The sequence below is a fragment of the Cupressus sempervirens genome, chromosome 5 (genome assembly GCF_028749045.1).
Source record: "Cupressus sempervirens isolate cs-2001-9-10 chromosome 5, ASM2874904v1, whole genome shotgun sequence".
In the NCBI taxonomy this organism is placed as follows: domain Eukaryota; kingdom Viridiplantae; phylum Streptophyta; class Pinopsida; order Cupressales; family Cupressaceae; genus Cupressus; species Cupressus sempervirens.
In genome coordinates, this window is record NC_143122.1 from 790,613,491 (window position 1) to 790,636,645 (window position 23,155).

Here is a 23,155-nt window from a genome sequence, read left to right on the forward strand (position 1 = left end):
ATTCATCTTTCATAGCTTATTTCCAATAATCATCTTTGCATGCTTCATTTGCATTCTTATGTTCCACTTGAGATATCAAGCATAGTTATTCATTCACTTTGCTCCTTGTCATCACACCTTTGTGTTTGCTTCTAATGATCTATCTAGGTAATTCTTCATCATGTTCTTTCCTAAAGTAGGAGTTTTTATCTCAACTCTTGGTTCTACTAAAGGTTTTGAGCTTTGTTCCTGACTTTTCTCTTCTTCATTCTGCAAGTCATTGTTGGTCTCAAGAAATAACTCATCATTACTTTGCTTAGTAACAATATCATCATCATATGAATTGAAATCAACTATTCTCTCTTTTATTCTAAATTTCTCTTCAATTCTCACATTTGTACTTTCCATAATAGTCTTAGTTCTCTAATTATAACATCTATAAGTCTTGATTTTTAATTAATAACCTTCATCACTTCTAGCATCAAACTTACCAATGTCATCATCTCTCTTTATGTAACACTTGCTTCCAAATATTCTAAAATACTTAACTGTAGGTGAGTGACCAAAACACAAATTATAAAGTTTCTTGTTTGTGTCCTTCCTAACTTGTACTCTATTCATAGTGTAAACTTCTATATTCATAGCTTCTCTCCAAAATGTCTTGGATATATTATTCTCTGCTAACATAGCTCTTGTAGCTTTTGTAATAGACTTGTTCCTTCTTTTTGAAATCTCATTCTATTTAGGGGTTCTCAGAGATGATAGTTGTCTTTTAATTCCATTTTCTTCACAAAACATGTTAAAATCATTTGAAGTGAATTCTCCTCCTCTATCTAATCTTAAACATTTAATCTTCATACCAAATTCATTCTCAACTCTATTCTTGAAGATCTTAAACTTGTCGAATGCCTCAAATTTCTCTTTAAGAAATGCAACCCACATCACTCTAGAAAAATCGTCAAGAAGAATCATAAAATAGCTTTCACCATAGAATCCTTTAGTCTTTGTAGGACCACTGAGATCTCTATGTACAATATTCAACTTCATTTTAGTGGTAAACTTCTTGCTAGGAAAAGAAGTATTGTTGTGCTTTACCAAAACACACTCCTTGCAAATTGTGTTAGTGGCTTTACAATCTTCGACAAATCTCTAACATCGAACATTCTACTTGTCCTCACAATATGATCAAAGTTTATATGATAGAATCTCTTATGCCATAACCAAATCCCATCTACCTTTGCAACCAAACATGTTATTTTAGTAGGATTCAACTAAAATAGATTACCTCTAGATCTGATTTCTATTCCAATTACTTTTCCATCTTTATCTCTAATCATGGATGTATTTTATGTGAACTAAAAATGATAACCTTGTTTGCTAGTTGTATAACACTCAAAAGATTGTGCTTGAAACCATCAACAAAGCATACATCCTTAGTATTAGTTTTACCATAAAGAGTTATAGATCCAATACCTTTTACTTGTCATGTTGCATTGTTTCCAACTCTAACAATTCCTCCATCCTAACTTTTGAAGTCAACAAATGTGTTCATATCACCAATCATATGATGTGAAAAACTATTGTCAATTATCCAATTATATTTCTTCTCTACCTATGATACCAAAGCTACCTTCTCTAGAATTTCTTCCTTAATTGCCACAAATCCAATTTCATCATTACTAGCACTTAATGCTTGATCATTAGAATCATTATCTTTATTTGCATACAAACAATCTCTATCTTTTCTAGGCTTATGATTTCCCTTATAATTTTTCTCCCTTTTAGGACACTTAGATTCATAATGACCATATTCATCACAAGTCCAACATTTAAAGATTATCTTACCTCCTTTTTCTCTTCTTACCAGAAGGGCGACTACTTCATCAATCTTTCTTTCCTTTGTGAAATAGTTGGTACAAGATATCAACAATTGTATCATCTAAACTCGTAACTTGAATGGCTCCATATAACCTCATCATCTTCTTTGGTTCCTCCTTGAGCTTTAATACCTATAGTAATTTCTAATATCCTGCCTATATATGTTCTTAAGGATTCACCTTCCATCATCTTAGCATCTTGAAATGCACAAATCCAACTTTGTAGTATCAACTTCTTAGAATGTGCATAATCTTCAAAGCTATTTTCCAAAGCTTTCCAAATAAAATATGAAGTAGCAAGTGATTTTACCTGATTGTACTCAATTTCAAGAAGTGCAATCAATAGTGCTTCCCTAGCTCTCATGTCACACATAAAAAGATCTCTTTCTACTTCAGTGAAAATTTCTAATTCCTTTTCTTCAATGATTGTCTTCACTAATTTTGTCAAGATTCAATATCGTAGACCCATACACAACAAATGTGTCTTCATCTTTTCCTTCCAGTTGTCATTATTTGTTCCATCAAACTTTGGACTATCTTTCTTGAACATGTTTTCCATTGATCTCCCAAAGTTGTTAAACTTTTTGTTCAATCCTGACCTGACGCTTTGATACCAATTGTTATTTATTAGATAAGTAGGTTTTACAAGGACCCTGAAACCCAAGAGTTAAAACATAAACAAGGCTAATAATAAGCGTTAAAAATCCAGCCAAAAAAGAACAAGTCTAAAGATTGATAATAAGAACTGGGCCCAACCAAATCCACAAAGGCCAAAGGAAAGGCCAAATAGTTATATTAAAAAACAAAATAGGCAAAAGCAAGCACAAAAAGCCAGACAAAAAGGAATAGCTGGAACCAAAGAAAAGATCTAATCCTCATTCTTTCTTTCAAGCTCTTGCATGACCTAGGTAGCCTCGTAGGCCATCTAGTTCTCCTCAACCTCCTGCTGATGAGTCCTATGTACATCCTAGTCTAGAATAGTATAAGTGATACCCATGGAAGTTTCATCATCAGATCTGGCTTTTCCCCTATCTTTTCCTTCCTCATCCCCTTGTATACCTCTATCTTTAAGCCAATCAATTAATGACAAAATGTTGTCATTAATTGAGTTGAATAGTGAGATCATTTGGCTCGATAGATTGTGATTGTAATTTTCTAGGTTGTGGATCCTTCTTTCCACCAAGCTAATTCTATCATCCTGGTCTATCCCCTTCTCAAGACTTGTTAAATTCCTAGCTCCTTCCATTTGACCCACCTTCTCCTTGACCTCCTCTAGCTCATGAAAAAGCCACTTGATTGACCTAAAATTTTCAATCATGTTGTTGCGGACATTGTTCAAAAGGTTCATCCTAGTTTCCCTAGCATTATCAGAGATTGCCACAATCAAAAGGTTAATTAGCTCTTCAAGTTGCGGCTCCTCCTGGTTGTCCACCAGAATCTAGGGATTCATCACTTCTCTAAAAATACCCATTTTTTTTGTCCTCAAATTAACAATAGTCCACCAAGATAATTGAGAGGGGGGGTGGGGGTTGAATCATTTATCAAAAAATTAAAACATTTATCTTCTTTAAACAAAATTAAATAACAACCATACAAATGTGCACATAGACAATTACACCAGATATATTGACTAGGGAAACACTTGATTAGAGGAAAAACCTCAGTAGGAATGATGCCCACAAGATGATGTACTAATACAAATATTCTTGTTATAAGATGGACCCTTTTAGGAGTCTATTACAACATTTAGTACAATGAGTCCCTATTAGGAGACTTTGAATCCCTTTATAAACAACATGTAACCTTGTGAATTATTTTCTTGGTTATCTCAACTAGTCCATTGTGTAGCCAAAATTTCATATCATTGATCCTTCTTAGTATAGCCTTGATCCATTTTATCTTTAAATTCCTTGGAAAATCTAGGGCATGAGTTAACCCTTTCCTTTCAACAATTTTGAATTCACCCTTCAAAACTCCTTCATCGCACAATTTGCCATATGCCTCTCAAATCTCATAGTCGCCAACTTCTCTAAATTTATACTTGTAGCAACTTTGCACATCATGTATCATGATTAACTTAGGAGGTATCAAAGATAATGCACCCATTGAGTCACCTTTCATTAAAATCAATGAAATAGCACAAAATTTTGGTGAAGGACAAGTGTCACTTCTCACCAATTGAACATTACTAACCTCTACTTCTTGACTCTTTCCTATGGATGATGAAGATTCCATGTTTCTTTGTTAGGGTTTGAAACTTCTTGTTTTTGGATAACTTGATACTACTAAAATCTTCACTCAATCAAGCTTCTGTTTCAAATTTTTTCTTAATCATCTTAATTTCTATTTTATAAATCACTCAAATGCTTTGTGCTTTTGTAATTTGTATGCAAGGTGTGAAACACTATCTTCAAATATCAATATATATACTTCCCTCTACATGATTTAGGGTCTCCATTAATATTTTCAATAATATAATTAACATCGTTTTTGACAAAAAATGGTCAGATGTTCTACTAAGATTGGTCGAAAGATCCATAATTGGTCACATCACTACTTTTCAAGTCTAAATGTTGACAATTTTAGACTAAGGTCAAAATTTCTACACACCTATTGGTCAAAAGTGGTCTGGGTAATTAGTCAGCATTTTTTTCAATATTTTGACTAACATTTTAAATGGTTATTGTTGTTAAAAAAGTTAGTAGTAGTTCAAATTCTTTCTTCTATTGGTTTATCCCATGTGTCTTGCAATTTGTGTAATGTGACTAAATCTTTTGAGCATTTATTTTTTGATTGTGTTTATGCTTGTAAGTTGTGGTCTATTTTTCTTGGTTCCTCTAGTGTATGGAATTATGCTAGTAGTGTCTCTTGGAGTGAAATTCTTGTTGGTTATGTAGAGAAATTTGATTCTAAACTTAACACCTTTTGGTTTGTTCTTTCTATTGAGATCTTATGGACTCGTTGGAAGGACAGGAACAAAGAAATCTTTTAGGAAGAGAGAAGGGTACTTACTGAGTTTAATTTTAAAGTCACCCATTTTCACATTATGTCTTGGGTTGATTTGGTGATACATATCTCCAAGAGTGATTTCATGTTAGTTATGTGAGAAGGTAGCTTGCTAATCAACAAGGATAATGTACATTCAACAAACTATATTGCTAAATACAAGAGTTTCTTAGCTCCTTCAGAGGCACCAAAGTTAAACAATGTAAGTAATGTGTTGCAAGGATATAATGCAGCTAGTCAGGAGGAGGAAACTATTGATGTGATTCATAATCCTAATGAATTTCCAAGGGCTCAACCTAATCTTGACAGCCAGAATGATGGTTGGAGCTAGTTGGTTCCTTCAGCTTGATTTTTGTTTTGATAAATATATATAAAGATGTAATCAGTGTATGTAATTGTAAAAGTTGATAGTACTTTGATCTTCTTCTTTTTTCACCCCCCAAAACATTCGTAACTGTATATGTATTTGGGGGTGTAATCTAATATGTGCTTTATCTTAGACTCTCAGATATACTTGTAAATTTTTAAACTATCTTAATAGAAAAATATTTTTTGACTAACATTGGTCAAAATTTCCACAACCCTTGTGACTAGGATGCAAAGCCCACAACAAAATGTTGGTCAGCATGTTCATCAAAAGTTTGAAAAATACTAGTCAAATTTTCCACAACCTTGCAATTAGGATACCAAACCCATGATGACATGTTGGTCAGCATGTTCGTCAAAGTTTTGATAACACAAGTCAAAATTTCCACACCCATGTGACCAAGATGTTATCACAATGATGACATGTTGGTTAGAAAAATTGATATTCTTATACTCATTTCATCTAGGTAATCCTCATAGACATGAAACACCAAGACTTCTTAGGAGGTCATCCATCCAAATTAATCCCAAGACTTATTAATATCACAATACTTATTGATATGGGTGACCTAGTAGATTTCAAAGCTTCACCATTGTGAGCATCACCAAAATGCAATGAGTGTTAAGTGTTTCATTAATTCTCATGCCAAATGGGTTATTTTGAACAACTACTCATGAAGCATGGGTCAATGGGTTTAACTCAAAAACTATATAGTTGAATCTTATAGCAATATCACAATGACTTTTAAATTTCTTGAAAAAGATGATGTCAATGTTTCCTTATGTTGTAGAATGACTAATTTATTGATTCAAAATAATTGCATTATTATTACTATTGTAGATGAAATTTGAATTCAATCTCACTCCATTGTTGCAAAAAATTTCACAATAACTTCCATGTTTCACATGTAATTCTCCTAGCTAATAATTCAATTAGCTACAACTTAGAGATGAAAAGTATAGGTATTTATCTATTAGCTTCAATCAACTACAATTTAGAAATGAAATGTATAGAAACAAAGCATTCTCAATTTCAACCTAATATTGATGTAAGACTTGATACATTTCTCCATACTACTATATCTCCATCTTCTCTAGTTTCCCTCTTGCCTATCAACTTGTAAGGGGAAATAATCATTTTACTAAGATCCTTCTTGGTATTGTCTTTATTTTAAGAACTTTACGCTTCTTCATATCTCTCACTCTAGATTCTATCTAGGCCAAATTCACTCCATTTCCACAACACCTCAAGGACCAAAGTTTCTTCACAAAATTGAATGTAATAGTGTAATCAATGTTAAGATATGCTTTAATTTTATAATTAGACTAAATTGATAGTCTTGTTCATGTTGCTACACCTCCCATATGCTCCTTGTGTGTCATCAACTTGTCACATGGTATTATTATGGAAGAAGACATGAAGACACCAATTAAATTTAATTGGCATGTGTTAGAGCCAACAATGGAATATTCTATGGTTAATAATGCAAGAATGATAAAATGTCCTAAGGGTCCTAATAAGGAACCTAGGACCAAATAATGTAATGGATGCCCAATAATTCCATATGGGGTTAATTAAATTAGGAAAGGATTAATAGGATTTTTAGAAACAATAAGGGATAATTGAGATCCATATTTAGTTTTTTTAAGGTTTAAAGTGATTAGAAATTTGTAAAACATAAAATTGCTAATTTTAATTTTAAATCCTAATAGCTAGTAGAAACTTGGAGGGAAAACTAGTTTAGAGGATTAAATGAGTTTCTAATCACATCCAACTAAATGGAATTATTTTTGGAAGTTGTAAATCACCCTATATAGCCTAGGCAATGCATAGGGATAGGAGATGTACTTTTTGATCAGCAATTTGTACATATTGGTTAAGGAAATGCATTGAAAAACTCCATTTTGCTACCATTTTGTTTGAGGTTGTTTGATCTCTTTCAATACCTTTAATTCTATAAGGTATTGGAAGAATAATAGAAGTTTATAGATCAAAATTTGATGTATTGAAGTTTGGATCATTGAGTTTTTTTAAAAGTTAGTGTTTTCTTGAAGAGTTTCATAGTTTCATTTGACTAGTTTTAAGTTTTTGATGGAAATGTAGATAGTCTCGTGGATGTAACCACTGATTCCTATGAGATGATCATCCTTGAAAATTCACACTATTATATCTAAATAATAATGTGTAGATTGGGATGAAATACTACCAGGTGATCAACAAAAGTGCTAGGGAAAATAATGATTTTCAGGGCTATGGAGAAACAACCAGAGATCTAGCCATTAGAGGGGTATATTTCATGATTGGAATAAGTTTTATATTTCCAAATGATGGTGTAAAAACTCATAGAAGGTCACGATTATTTTTGGAGAGGTGACATTGAAGAAGCCCTAGTGACTTAGAAAAGGGTTTGGAGGGTGAGTTGGTGATTTTGGGTATAGACAAACAATAGGCTCAAATTAAGGGTATATTTCCTTTATTTTTATTGGATAATAATACTTTACAAAGTCTCATGGTTAGGGGATAGGTACTATGAGTACTTCCTTTGTAAAAGTGTGTATTTTTGGGCTTAAAATAGCTTACCAATAATGTAATAGAAAGTACTCCATCCAAAATAGCCATACCTAAATTTTTGATATGTTGTAATAAATAAAAATGTGTATCAAAATATGCAATTTATTTCTCTGATGTTTCTAAAAAGTTTGGAGAAAATGGAGGTGGAACAACATTGAAAGGCTAATTGTGAATAACTAGTCCTAGTAGGTCAGATTTTGGGTTTGGGTGATAAATCAGCATTTTGGATTTTGTAACCTTTTGGATCACTTCAAATTGGGTAAATAATGGCCTTTGAAGGCACTAGTTGGGTATGGGATCATCCATTAGTCAAAGCCTTGGTGATGAGCCTCAGAGTCTACTTGGGTCCTTAGGAAAGTACCATGTGTTTATGAGAGCCTTGATGTTCTACCAATGATAAAATTCTAACTTGAACACTGATATAGTTTATCATTAAAATTAGTATCATAACAATTTTTATTTTAGTAATTATGAATTCAACCTTGAGTAACTCAATCATAGACCAAAACAGTAGCTAATTTGGCAGTTAAATGCAATTAACTTCAATCTATACTTGATCTGTGATGTGCATCCATAGATGGAATTAAGGAAATCTTATTGGTATGAAAATCATTTGAACACTAGGTAAGTGGAGTAGATAACAAGATGACATCTAGTAAAGTCCAAGTGTATTCACTCCTTGCATCCTTATATAGAAGTACTAGTTTAAATTGGCAAGTTCAAGTTGCATTTTGTAAGTTGAAAGTTAAAGCATATTTCCAATGCACATTGTGAAGCAATATTAATCAAAGTAAAGTAAAAATATACCAATAAATCTTACATGTTTCCTTTTGAATGTTCCTTATATGTCACATTAATCATGGGAGGTGGTCTCGATTTAATCTAAAAGTTACTGCAACAATTATCATAATACTAATAAAGAGAACCATAGTAGAATTAAAGAAAACATATATGGTATTTCTATGTGTCATAATTTTCATATACAAAGGATTTAATCTCAACGTCAAATTTCAAAGTTGATCTTTGCAAGAGGAAGTATGTAGATTTAACATATTTAAGAAGAGAATTCTTACAAAAAATGATGTTGAATCATGCCAAACAAGTCAAGTATTGGCCCTTCCAATTGTTTATTTGATATTTTCCTGACAATGACACATTAAAAATGCACTTATGAGAAAAGACATAGAACAAATGGAATTGATTAATTAATGAAGGTATGTTAGTTTGAGCTTCACTTGGTTTTGAAAATACTTTAATATTCTCTACTTAATTAAGGCCAACCACATGAAGATGGAAGCTTATCTAGTCTCACTGCCGAACCACACCCCCACCCCATGACATCACTCTAAATTCTCCATTAACATCTAATTACATACTTCATTCATTCATCCATCCATTTGTGAATTGCAACATTCAATCAATACAAACACATAACATTCATTAATATGACATAAAATTTATTAATATGCAACAATAATCAATAATTCATTAAAATAATGTTCGTTCATTATCCAAAAAAATTTATCAAACAAGGTTTATCAAAGAGCATTTTTTTTAAAAAAAATTGTTTTCCTTAGATTTCTTAAGGAAAACGTTGATAGGAATATCAATATCTTCCTCATTCTCCTCCTCTTATGGTTGTGATGTCAAATTATGATGCTTCCTCTTGGTTTGAGGAGCATGATGTTACTTCACTAAATGGGGGGTCTACTGCAATAACAAGTAAATGGATTAAACTTGCATACTTTTTTTAACCATTGCAAGTATTTCATTAACACCAAACATGACATTTCTCAACTATTCAATTTGATTTACATTTCATTTGACCAATGTACATGTGTGTCATCTAGTGCACCATATTATTTGGTATGGATTTTTTATTCTTGGCATAGGCATGTAGCCACGAATTTATAGCCTTGCTTCAAGGCAATTTTTTTGTCTTCAATCATGGGCTCTAGATTGAATTCAGTGGCCTACATTTTTAACTTAGTATCATCAGTTTTTCATGTATGATTTGATTAAACAAGATTGTTTGCAACCTTATATATATAATTTATATGAAATTTCATTGCTATTACTTACAAGCTGAGAGTGAAATTTTGTATAGCCACCAGAGCCAAGTTTGTGTTGGCCAACCTTTTTTACTCTCACTTTTGTAGCTTTTGATATGTCTTGCAGCCTATGAAAATTTTGAAACATGTTAGATTATATAGATACAAAGATCAATAATTAGTGCATTATTACATTCTACTTAATACTATTATAACACACCTTCTTTTTTCATCTTCTGGTTGAATTCCTTTACCCTTTATTCTTTTCTCTTTTGCATCTTCCATCATTTCATTCCACTCCATGGGTGGAATCATCAGAGGATGCTCATACTTTGGGATTACCTTTAGAGCCCTTTTGTATTGGTCCCTCACATTCTTTATATGTTTGGATGCTTTTTAAAAAAAATTAGGGCACTATCAAAAAAGTTGTTTCCAAATAGGATCTCTAAACATTTAATGTGCTGATTTTTTAGCTCAGGACCCTACTCATTCCACCTTTTTTTGAAAAAACAAAATTGATAGGTAAAAAAATAGCTAAAACTACGTAACTTTAATATAGTACAATAAATTGAAGAAAAGAAAAATATTGTACTAATGATATGAAGCTACATACCTTTTACACATGGTTGGCCCAAATAGCTTCGATGTTATTTCAAAAAGAGTCTCATAAAAATATTATTTCCCACAAAAACATCATGGGATTATCAATCCAAAATGAGTTATATATAAGTAAACTAAAATTACACTACAAATAATAATAAATTTAAAGCACCTAGAAGCTTGGGTACTTTTAATAGAATCATATTTTTCTTGTTCAACAAAAATGACCCCCCAATGGACCAGTACTAGTAACATGGGTTGATCCAAGAAATAGTGGTAAACTATTAGTAGTTCTAGTCTCTATTCTTCTATCACCTGTAGTTGTATCTATTAGTGCACAAAATAGGTCCATGAGTATGAAATGCACCCAAGAAAAAAAATCAATGCATGATTAGCACATAACAAAGTATAACAAAACAAGGTTTTACCAATTGTAGTTGGTGCAAATGAAGATGGTTACAAGCTCCTTGTTGTTAATAACACAGTTGGCAATATCATAGTGGTGATTGAAGGAGGCATCCCCACTTCATCATGAGCTAAAGAATACATTTTTATCAAATATGTTTTCAATAAATAAAGATAAAATGGGATACTAGAAGTATCTCAAACATAAGTTGAGTCAATAATGCATGCAAAGGTTTAATGAATGGTTAAAAGGTTTAAGGATTATTGACATGAAGGTTGTGTGCTACAACCCTCACCATGTTGACTAGGTTTCACAGGTGTCAAGAAATCTTATAAGAAGAGTTCACATACATATTTTAGATCATGACCCATAAGATAGTATAAAATATAAACATTTATTGAACTTTTGTTATTGCTTAAGATTAATTACTTCTTACCTTCATATAGTTGACTCTATGTATCAATTCATGTTTGAAATCCTCTATCTCCTCAGTTTTGTTTGGTTCTAGGACAAGGGTAAGAATTTCTTTACTATATTTATTTATCATTTGACTAGTCATGAAGATGGGGTCAGCACTACAAGCAATGTCATCTAAAAATGTCATCTCAAATTCAGATCACATTTGATATGTTGTCATTTTTACTTTTCCCTATCAATAAATATGAATTTGTGATGTCAATATCAATAAAATTCTATCAAAATAACTCCAAATCCATAAAGAAACTAGCAAAATAACTTGACATTTTGTTTGTATATAATTTGTACAATTACACTAATTAAGATTTACCTTTTTTGAAGAAGGGGTGGGGTGAACATCCCTACCTATGTCTTGTGGTGGATCCATGTTGCCCTATGACAAAGATTAGGAATTCTTAGCAATTAGTAGTGAAATGAAAGTAATAGACTTATAAAAAATATTTATTTGTAAAATAGTAGATTGTATATTGAAGTCATTAATGGGAGGATTTTTGTTTAAATGTTATACTTACTAGTCCCATGAGAGTTTTTTTTTGTATCTACATGATTCAAATTGTAATCTATTAGAATCTCTTCCCCTGAGCTTATTGATTTTATCACATAGACAAAAACATGATTTCCCTCACTTTTCTTGAATATACAATTAGGTCACTTATTAGTTGACACAAGTTGAGAACTATTTATTTAGCCTATAATATTCCCTATTTCTTTGGGCCTTCCATCAATGTACATAGTGAGCCTTTTACTTTGACCATTTTCTTAGCATTGTATATAATTTTTTGACAATGCATACCTACACATACCTTTTTTATATTGCATAATATGCATCCAATTATTGCAATTGTAATAAGGTCCTACATACTCCATCAATTTAATAATTTTATTATAACTGAGCTTTATATCATTCATGGAAAATAAGCTCAAACATAATGAAGATGGAGCTATGCGATATATCCTTTCATTAACATAAAAATCAGTATTAAGTGGAGCTAGTTCCTTATTTACCCATTCTTTCTGAAGATGTGTGTACCTAAAGGGAACCTTCCTTTCCCCTTTGGTCTTATTATCATAAGAACATAACCCCCTAGTAAGGAAAACTTGCATCCATTTATTTAATTTTCTTCTAATATTTTGACCTCTAGTTGATCTCCCTATTTTACACCAACTAGATGTCTCACTTTTGTCTTTTATTCCTATTTTTTCCTTAATTGAGGAAGATATATTAGACAAATACCTATTTGGCAGTACTTGCAATCCATCAAATAAGAGACATGGTAGGATCTCTATATTTTTCTACATGAGGGTAATGTTGATGAAGATGATAAGGAGAATGCAACCAAATAATAAATTTGATGTTTGACTAAAGTTTATGTGGATGGTAAAGAGAAGAAACACAAATAATAAATTGTATCTATAGGGTCCTCTCAATACATGTCACTATGCATGATCCTAGTCAAAGGCATTCAATTTCCTATATATGTAAATAATTTATATTAAGTTAGCCAAAAATTACATGATATGTATGCTACAAATTACATAGAAGATAAAAAAATACATGATGCATTAATCGAAATCATTGTATATTTTTTAATTCCTTACCTCTACTATATATGCGGTAGCTATACAAAATCATTGTATATACTCCACAACATTAGATTTCAACACATAATAAATTAATTGTAAAAATTTACAATTCAAACAAATTTCTATGAATAAATCAAAACCTCATATGTGTCATTGATCATACCTTGACATACATTTCATTGATCATGTCATTGATCATCTTCTTCATCCATGTCATCATCACCATCATTGTAATTTTCACCTTGATCATCATTTTCATCATCATCATCATCATCATCACCACCATGACCAATATACCATTATCATTACCATCATCATAATGACCATCATTACCTTGATCATCACCATGATCATTATCATCATCATCATCACCATCATCATCAGCATCACCAGATTCATCATCTTCATCATCATCATTGTGTAATAGTCATTCATGATCACCATTTACTTCATCTTCTAATTATGTAGTATCTTATTCTTCCATCACATTATACTTTATTTTTCTTCCTCTTGGATTATGTCTAACAAAAAATGACCAACCCAGTTAATGTGGATCACCAAAGTAAAACAGTTTCTCACATTAGCTTGGAAGAACATAGGGCTTGTTTTCAACTATCTCAAATGATCTTATTTCATTATAAATCCATTATCATGTTCAATAATAGTCCTATTAGGATCATTTTGATTCAGTTGTAGCCTATACCATTTAATTACAAATAGAACTAATTTGAATGAATTAAAGTCTCACTCAATTATATTATCCAAAATTCATTAGTATCTATTTTTAGATTGTTGAGGATGTATGTAATTTCTAGATGAAATATTAGTCACCTCAAAGACTATACATCTCCCACAATCAAAATTTTTCTTCATGTCATCTAACCTTTTATGCAAAATTTATGGCCACTGTAGTACGTAGCTTTGTGGTGTTTGATCTATAATTACTCAAACATATCAAGATTATTTACATTGATCCATGAGTTAATATTAAACATATGGATCATGATTAGTAAACTTATACATACCTTTCTACCTCTTAAACCATATGCTAGATAAAGTTCCATTGGCATAAAATTAGGATCTCCATTATGATGAGCTTCTTTGACTAACAATGCGACACCATACCACATTAATGAGAAACCATTTTCTTGATACTATTGAATCCATACCATCATCATCGAGATTTTTTATAATATATAAATGTAGTGCATCTCACTCAAAACCAACTATAAAGAAAACAAATAGACTGCTTAGAAATAATGTATATTGAAGATTTACAATAATTAATAAACTAAAATAATACCTTATAATTAACTCTCAATTTCCTTAATCTACCTTTCCCCATCAAGTATCCCCTTTGAATTTGTTAATAGAGTTGGGATCCAAAATGCAATCTACATGGATATTTGCTACAAACTTGGAAAGATATTCACTAATGTACACCATGGTCTGGTATACCATATAGCCCTTCATTATAGAACTCTTAGGATTTGATCTTTGTTGAACCAAGCCCTTCATAAATTTTAATTGTCTCTCAACCATCCACATGGACCTATTTTGTATAGGTCCACACAATTCAATCTCCTCAACTTAATTTATGAGGTAGTGTTCTTCAACATTGAAAATAATTGAAGGTAGACACTTTTTCATTTTACACATAAGCTGGGGAATTTTTCTCTTGCAATATTTTATATCATTTTTATCAATTTCTTTAGATGATAACCACCTAACAAAGAATCAACATACCAAGACATATAAACAAAATTTTAGAATATATATATATATATAATTACATAAAAAGTAGAGCAAGTCGTAAATATAATATTTGTACAACAAATCTAAGAAATAACTGTTCTAACCTCATGTATTTTTCAAGATCATATATAACTTGTTTAACATTGTTGTCAAACCAATGTGGGAGAGATAGAGGTAGGACAAATTGCAATAATTAGAAAATGATATTTTTAAATTTATTATAAAATAATACAATAAAAAGTACATGCAATTTTACAAATATATTGTAAATAGAAAAGACTATGACTTACCTTGATGAAGGTATACAAATCATGTATTTTCAACCCTTGCCCAAAATCACGTTTCTTTGATAAAAAATTGCTTATATTTTCAGTGAATACTATGTGAAGTTTTTTTTTTTAATGACTTTTTTTAATGCATCACTTTGTCGCTTCATTAATAACCAAGGAAGGGCACTCATATTTATATGTTCTCCATTTCTATTTGATGCAATGCAAATTTCTAGTGCATGATTGGATTCACAAATGTCATTACAAATTTTGGAAATTTTTCTTTTGTCACTACTTCCATCCAATATTTTCCATATTGTCCCTATTACATTCTTTCAAATATGCATAGCATCAAACAAATACATGATTGGGAGATCCGTGTACTATGACAACCTACTAAATTGACTAGAATAACTTTTTATTCCTGTAGGGAGTTGGTCATTGATGCCTTGATGACCTTCATGAGTATCAATTACATAATTCAAAAATAAAAGACAATATCAAAATATAAATTTCAAACAAAAAACTTTAGATGGAATGACATTACCTTGTGAATTTACTCTATTATATTCCAACTTCTATAGATGAGGTTTCATTCTTTGTGGCCTTGATGTTGTCTCTTCTTTCCCATTAATTTGATACTTGATTATTGTGGAGAAAGTTCCTAAACTCACCGAACACCTTTTTTCCTAAACTTCTTAAATGATGAGATTTCATCTTCTAACCACAAACTAGACATGTGAATTTTTCCTTTGTCTAAAGACTAAAGTATCATGTACAATTGGATTAAATATGTTAATTTTGATATTTACAATTACCATGTGCAACTTAAACATACAATAGTAATATAAAAGCACTATAACATACCAAAAATATGTGACCTTAATAATATAAGATACCACAAACATGAGTTAGCCCAGGGGCATCATGTATTGTCCATACAAGCATTGTATGGAATTGAAATTGTCTTTGTGATATTATTCTAGGGATGTCATATATAGTGACCCCATTCCATAACTTCAACAACTCATCAATAAGGGGCTCAATATACATATTCATATCTTTAACTTGGTACTTACCTAGTTAAATAAAGAGAGATATTACATAATTATTATGACCATTTTGATGTGGTGTTTATAAATTAATTTAGATAACTACTAAATGAAAAAATATTTAGTGCAATCATTGACAACATTGTGTGCTCCCTTTTTATGGACATCCAAGGAGGAATGTAATAGTTAATAACAAAAATAGGTCACTGAGTAAACAGATCTCATATGTCCAAATGGATTGACATCATCCACTACCAATGAAAGCTTGAGATTATGAGGTTCATCTTTAAAGAATGGCCAAGATTTTTCTATATCTTTAAATGCAAAATCATATGCAGGCATTAACATAATGTCATCTTGACTTTTATTTTGTGCATGGTAATCCATAAATTGTGTCAAGATAGTGCACCCGAATAATCATTCAAAACATGGAATAATGGAAATGTACTAGAGAGTCTTGTAGGGCTCCTTTTTGTTATTTGATCTGATTGAAATCTACTAATATGGCCATCAAGGCATGGTGTTGCAAATTCATGTTGCTTATTATATATAATGTGATCATTGGGACATTCATGTATTGACTAATACTTCTTTCCAATTTGATTCATAATAGTAGATAATTCTCGATATGAGCAAGGTAGAATGTTTGATGGTGGTAACAAAAACTCACCTATCAACCTACAAAAACAAATATTATTTGTTAATACAATGAATAGTAATGGTATGCTAACATTCAAGATGAAAAAAATGACATATCCTAGCATACATGACATTGCTACATTGGAAAAATCATTCATAACCTTCAAGTTCACCAAAAACACCATAGCAAAGAGAATAGTTGTTTAGGAGCCTTCACTACTAAATTTGGACTTTTCTTTTTATGCACGAATGTCAAAATTGTGACTAGAAAATGTCACAAATGATTATCGCTAAATTAGAGTCACAATTTTGACACAGAAGATGGCTATTGATTTATCAATAGTAATATCCACTAAAAATTATCACCGTAATTATCACATGGCAGCATTAGAAAACTAGTTTAGAATGTCAAAATATTGACAATGGCTAGAGATGATTTGATGGGTATTGCATACCATCGACAACAAGATGCATTGAAATATCAACTAGAGATGATTCAACAGGTCTATCATACTCTCGATGGTAGGATGCATTGAAATATTGACCACTTTTAGAGATGATTCAATGAGTTACTCATACAGTCAACAATAGGACATGTCAAAATATCAATGCTAGTCAGAGTTTTAAAATATATATATTCTCATTTATTCATGTATATATATATATATATATATATATTCATAATATTCTTATTTTTAAAGTGATAGAGTATAAAAACTTAGTGTCCTAAATTGCACCCCTCTGATTAATGAGTTCAATTTTACCCTCCTAGAATATTACCCTTTGATTAGTGGTCTTTAGTTTGGAAGATGCTTTCATCTTCACTTTTGTCACTGGTAGCCCCCAATAATCTTTTGGATCCAACTTTCTTAGTTTTCATGATAGTAATTAGAGAGTTGAAGAATCATTTACAACCAAAGAAGCCCTATAGAGTATCCTCTAGGTCTTAACATTATGGCAATCAACATCACTTTAGAAACATAATCTTTAATAAAATAACATTGTCTACTAGATTCTACATTAATATTGATCACCTATCACTTGGGACCAAGAAAACTCCTTAAATTAAAAGGTATTAAAGGTCAAGATCTTGGCCTAGTAAATGTGAGGTGGCGGTAAATGATTCAAAACCAAGAGAAATAATTGAAGCACAATCAATGAGAAAAATAAACACAACTCTACAAAAAAAACACAATCAAACCATAAGAAATAGACAAATATTAGTAAGAGTCAAGAATATATAATGAGGCTAATAATAGTCATATGAAGTCAAGAATATATTAGAGTAAGATTCCATGTCTCAGTGTGTATCAGCTTGGGATAAAGATCATTATTATAGATTTAAAATTTTATGCTTCCATGAACATGAGGAAGAAATTTTGAAGTGAATTTCTAGAGAGAATTTGTGGCTTGTTTTAGTCTTTGTATACATGTTCTTCTTCATAACTAGATGTAAATTTTCTTGATGAAAATTAGTCATTAGAGAGATAATAATATGAACGTGGTGCCCTCCAAAATGTATACAAAATAATGTGAGTTTAAAGGACTATTTTAGGAGCAACCATTTAAGTAACACCTTAATTGGATTGAAATCCTTATTAAATAGGAAAGATGTGATTTCTACACCTATAATTTGAGTTGATATTCTTGGGTTACCTGATAAGGTGTTGATAGTCTATGTATGCTATCCACTTCTAGATGAAAAACTTGAAATTCCTCTAAAGATATTGATTACAATATTCTCTTTTATCTCTTTTACATTTTTGAAATCATCAAAGATATGAAAAGCACAAGATTTTGTTGATACATGATAACAGTTGGGCATATTTGAGAGAGATTTAGACCTGGTATATGGCTTGTATGTAGAAACTATAATAAGAAAAAAGATAGCATACATAATTTTTCTTGTGTTTGACTCATGCAAATCATGATGATGTCAAGGAGGCCACTAGAATAGGAAATGAATGTAATAGAAAATAGTGTGTTGATATAATCTCCATAAAAGAATTTTAGTGTTACCCACAAGAGTTAAAAAAGGAACTTGGTGTAGAATGATATGATTTGAGTCATCATGAAACCAATTGATGTGTGTGAGATGTGGAGTGAAATTTCATCAAATTTATAAGTATGTTCATGAATGAATTGACTAGTTTAAATTACTATGAAGTACACCATCTAAAGTGCTTATGTAAGTCAAATGGAAGCATCCAAAAAGAAATTTAATGGAGAATCTACTAAGTATTCATCAAGACAGAGATCCATATCTACCCACGATAGGGGCAAAGTTGGGAGCAGTATCAATATAAATTTAGTTTCATATATTTCAGCAATGTTACCATGTGTGTGTATTTAAGGCTCTTAATATAAATTTCAACTTTGATCTCCTTCATGTTTTATAGTACTTTCATTCCTTTCATATTTAGTAGCTTAGTTTCTACAATACCTACCAAAATTAGCTAATTTATCAAAAAAACTTGGGAGCACTCCATTGCACTAGGCAATATCTAGGGAAGACAAACATGTAGAAATGGTGCAAGAGCTATTGAAAGTGGATTCTTCTACCTATAATAAATTCAATGTGAATGGATTGAAGTTGATTGATGTTAAAGAGAAAAAAAGGCATGCTTTCATACTTTAGAAGATATTGAACTACATAGTAGTTTGTATTGATCCAAGTCATCAAAAGCATAAATTATTTATTCTTTACTTGAAAATAAGGAGTAAGTAACCCCAAATGGTTAGATAATTTTTTAGGATAAAGAGAATGGAGATGTAAATAGGATAACACATCTATCTAAAAGAAGAGGATGATATTTTTTTAAGTATGTAGTTTTTTAAAATGAAGTCCAAAAGTCTTTTAAAATAAATGTCTTACAAACCCAATTTGATAAGAGAGGATTGTGAATGTTGATCATTAAGAAGTGGTAAACACTTTCCAAGATATCAAATTTAAAAAATAAAAATGGTTTTGCTATCTAAAAGGTAATTGTTAGACTCTTTTTCATTCAAATAAAAATCACATGTCCATTTATAGAGTTCATTAACTTGATAACAAACATCACTTAAATATTGATAAAATGAAAAATACTTACATTTTTTTTGTAATACTAATATTTAACCTACTAATACCATTTCATTAATTCAATCTTTACTAGATTATCATTATTTATTAATTCTCTCTCAACACACAAATATCCTATCATCCAAGTGAGAGGAAGTGATTATTGTAGATTTTACATGAGGAAAAAGCATGCAAACAACTAAATACACACAGTATCTAGACATGTTTTATATGATAAAACACAAGCTTAAGATAAAATACTACAAAAATAGGATAAAACATAATGTGTCTTACTTCTCAACATGTACAGTCCAAACTCCTATATATAACTTTAATGTATGATTGAATAACTCTTGTTGTACACAACCAAAAAAGTAATATTGTCAATGAAAGAAATTTTGCAATTTCAAAAAGATAATGCAAGAACAAGTTTGAATATGCTTGATTATACCCACCTCTTTGCAAGCCTTTTAAACTATAAACCCATGAAATAATAGACTCATTCTCAAATGACACAAAGAAGACAACTACTCATGATATATGTAATCAAATAATTTCTCCTCCTTGGTGGACAAGTGTGATACACAATCTCTTGCAAGAGTAGCTCCATGTTAGCATACAACTTATAGAAAAAACAAAATGTTATCCATTTTTATAGGAGAAGCAATGGTAATCAACAATAAATCATAATCTGCATACAACTTATAAAGAAAGAAGCATGTTGTAATTCATAGTACTTATGTTAAGGCCATTTTAAGGCATTCACTTGGAACCTGCTATGTTCACCCACTAAAATTAAGTACCATGTTGGAAACTTCAAAGTTCAAGCATCCTCATCTAAAATAATGACAATAATGCATGTGAGAGACAATAATGACATGATACAAAAATAAGGTGTAATGAAAATTCTTTTAACAAGTTTAGCTTGAGCTTCACTTGTCTTTGTTTGAGCTTCACTTGGTTTTGAGAATCCTTTCATATTCTCTACTTAACAAGGCCAACCATGTGAAGATAGAAGCTCATTTGGCCTCCCCACCCTATAATCACTCTAGTTTCCCCATTAACAACTAAGTAAATATTTCATTCATTCATTTTAGAAGTATATCATTGAATCATTATAATCACATAACATTCATTAACACGTCATAAAATTAATTAATACATATAAAAATTCATTAATAATTTGTGAACAAATCAATCATTATATTCACATAACATTCATTAACATGACATATAATTCATTAATATCTATAAAAATTCATCAATAATTCGTGAACACATCAATCATTATAATCACATAACAATATTTAATAAAATAACATAATATTCATTAATAATCAATATTCATAAAAATCCATCAACACATTCATCATCAAACAAGGTTTTTAACTTTCATTTCTTCATTTCTTTTTTTCTTTTATTGAAGATAAAGGCCAATAGGCACATTGTGGCTATCTTTAGCATCCTATGGTTCTGATCTTATGACATGAGGCTTCCTCTTCTTTTCGTGAGGACAAAGGCTGATGTGTCCCTATAATAAGAAATAAATGGGTTTAATTCTAAACTTTTTTTTTTTAATTTTATAAGTATTTCATTAATCTAAAGAACATAACTAGGATTTTTATTTACCTGATAGTGCCACATCATCTACTATCACATTTTTTCAGCCCCACCTCAACATGCTCAACTCTAACATCACGCTCTGCATACTCAAAAATTATCACATAAAGGTTACATCACTTGCAATTTAAGATATTTAATTTTATTAATAATTATATGATTAATTTTCAATAGAAACTGAATATGTACCTATATCATTGTGAAGCACATAGAGGTCTTTTTCATGTGTAGGATTTGTGCCTTCATCATCATGAGTAAGATATGTGCCAAAAGTAGTAGGGTGCAGTGAATTGTCATGCACACATTGTTATCATTGTTCAAAATTAACATCAAATAGATTATTTATTATGAAGTTCTCAATTACTATTATTATTCATTAGGCCTATTTACCTATGTGTCAACCATTGCACTAGAATCTATGTAGTGGTAGGCAACCACTACTTTATAGCCTTTCTTGAAGCCAATTTGTTTGTCCTCTTCAATAGGCGTTAGATTAAATTTAATTCCCTACAATTTTTGCATAATATTGTCAATAATTAATATATTTATTATTTTTAATTTTATATCAAAAAATTTGATAAGAAATTCATTTATTTCTACTTACAAGGCGTGAGTGAATTTTCATATATCCACCAAAGCCAAGATGGTGTTGACCAATCTTCTCTTTCCTAGCTTATATCACCTTCAATGTGTCCTATAGCCTATATATGTAAACTTTGAAATATGTAAGAAATATGTTAGATTACATAAATACACAATCACACTTCTACAAGTATGTCAAATTATATAAATCCACAAATGAATTAAACATATAAATTGTTAAAAAAAAAATTGTTGCCAACATTTTTTGCAAAACTGACAAGTTTTGGAAGATGGAAAGTCATCCATCTTGGACAAGCACTTAAAGGAAGTGAAAGTTTGTATAAAACAATTTAATCTCATATAGAAGAGAGGAGAGGAGATTTGGAGTTAGAAAGATGAAGAGCAGGGTGTAAGAGTTTGTATAATAAATTAGTTAATTTTTGTGAAATATTGCTGATATACTGGTATTTTGATTGCATTCTTATTATCTCTTCATTTTTCTTGAGGTTATGGTGATTATTAAGTTTCTTATATGTGGAAATGAATATCTAGAGCTACTTTTGATATTATAAGTATGCATAACATCTTTTTTTTGTTGCAAAGGCCTCACTCCTCACTATTAGATAGTAAATATTGTGCAAATTCAGAATGAAGAATACATTGATTGTATGATTCTCACTATACAGGGATTAGGGAAGGTGTTAATTATTTCTTTTTTATCTTGATATTTATCTTATGGGTTTGAATCATAACCATTACTCCTTGTGAAGATTTGACCATGAATCATCATGTTAACTATTATTGCAAGCAAAAATAGTGAATCAACATTCTTGAAAAAAAATGTGGCAAAGGCTTGGTTATGGTGTGCATGTATGTTTGAAGATTGGTATGCATTCATGAGATGTTTAAGATTCTCTTGGAAGGATGGAATATATGAGAGACTAAAGTTAATGAGATAGTTATCATATTCAGTAATGAAACACTCATTATAACAAGGGTTTTTGAAGGTTTGGGTATCTCTTCAATGACTAGGAGCCCAAAAGTTAGTAGTTTAGAAGGTTATGACATGGTAATGGTATATTGAAGGTTGTTTGTTCAATTTCTTGAAGGTTTTGAGAGGTTATAGTTTTAGTTTTTTCTTTAGGCCTATTGACCTAGATTAGGGCCTATAATTTATGTCCCTTTTAATGGACAAGTTAGAACCTAAGATTTTGGAATTGGAGTTTAGTAATGGGTGTTTGAATCTGCCTTTAGTTTTG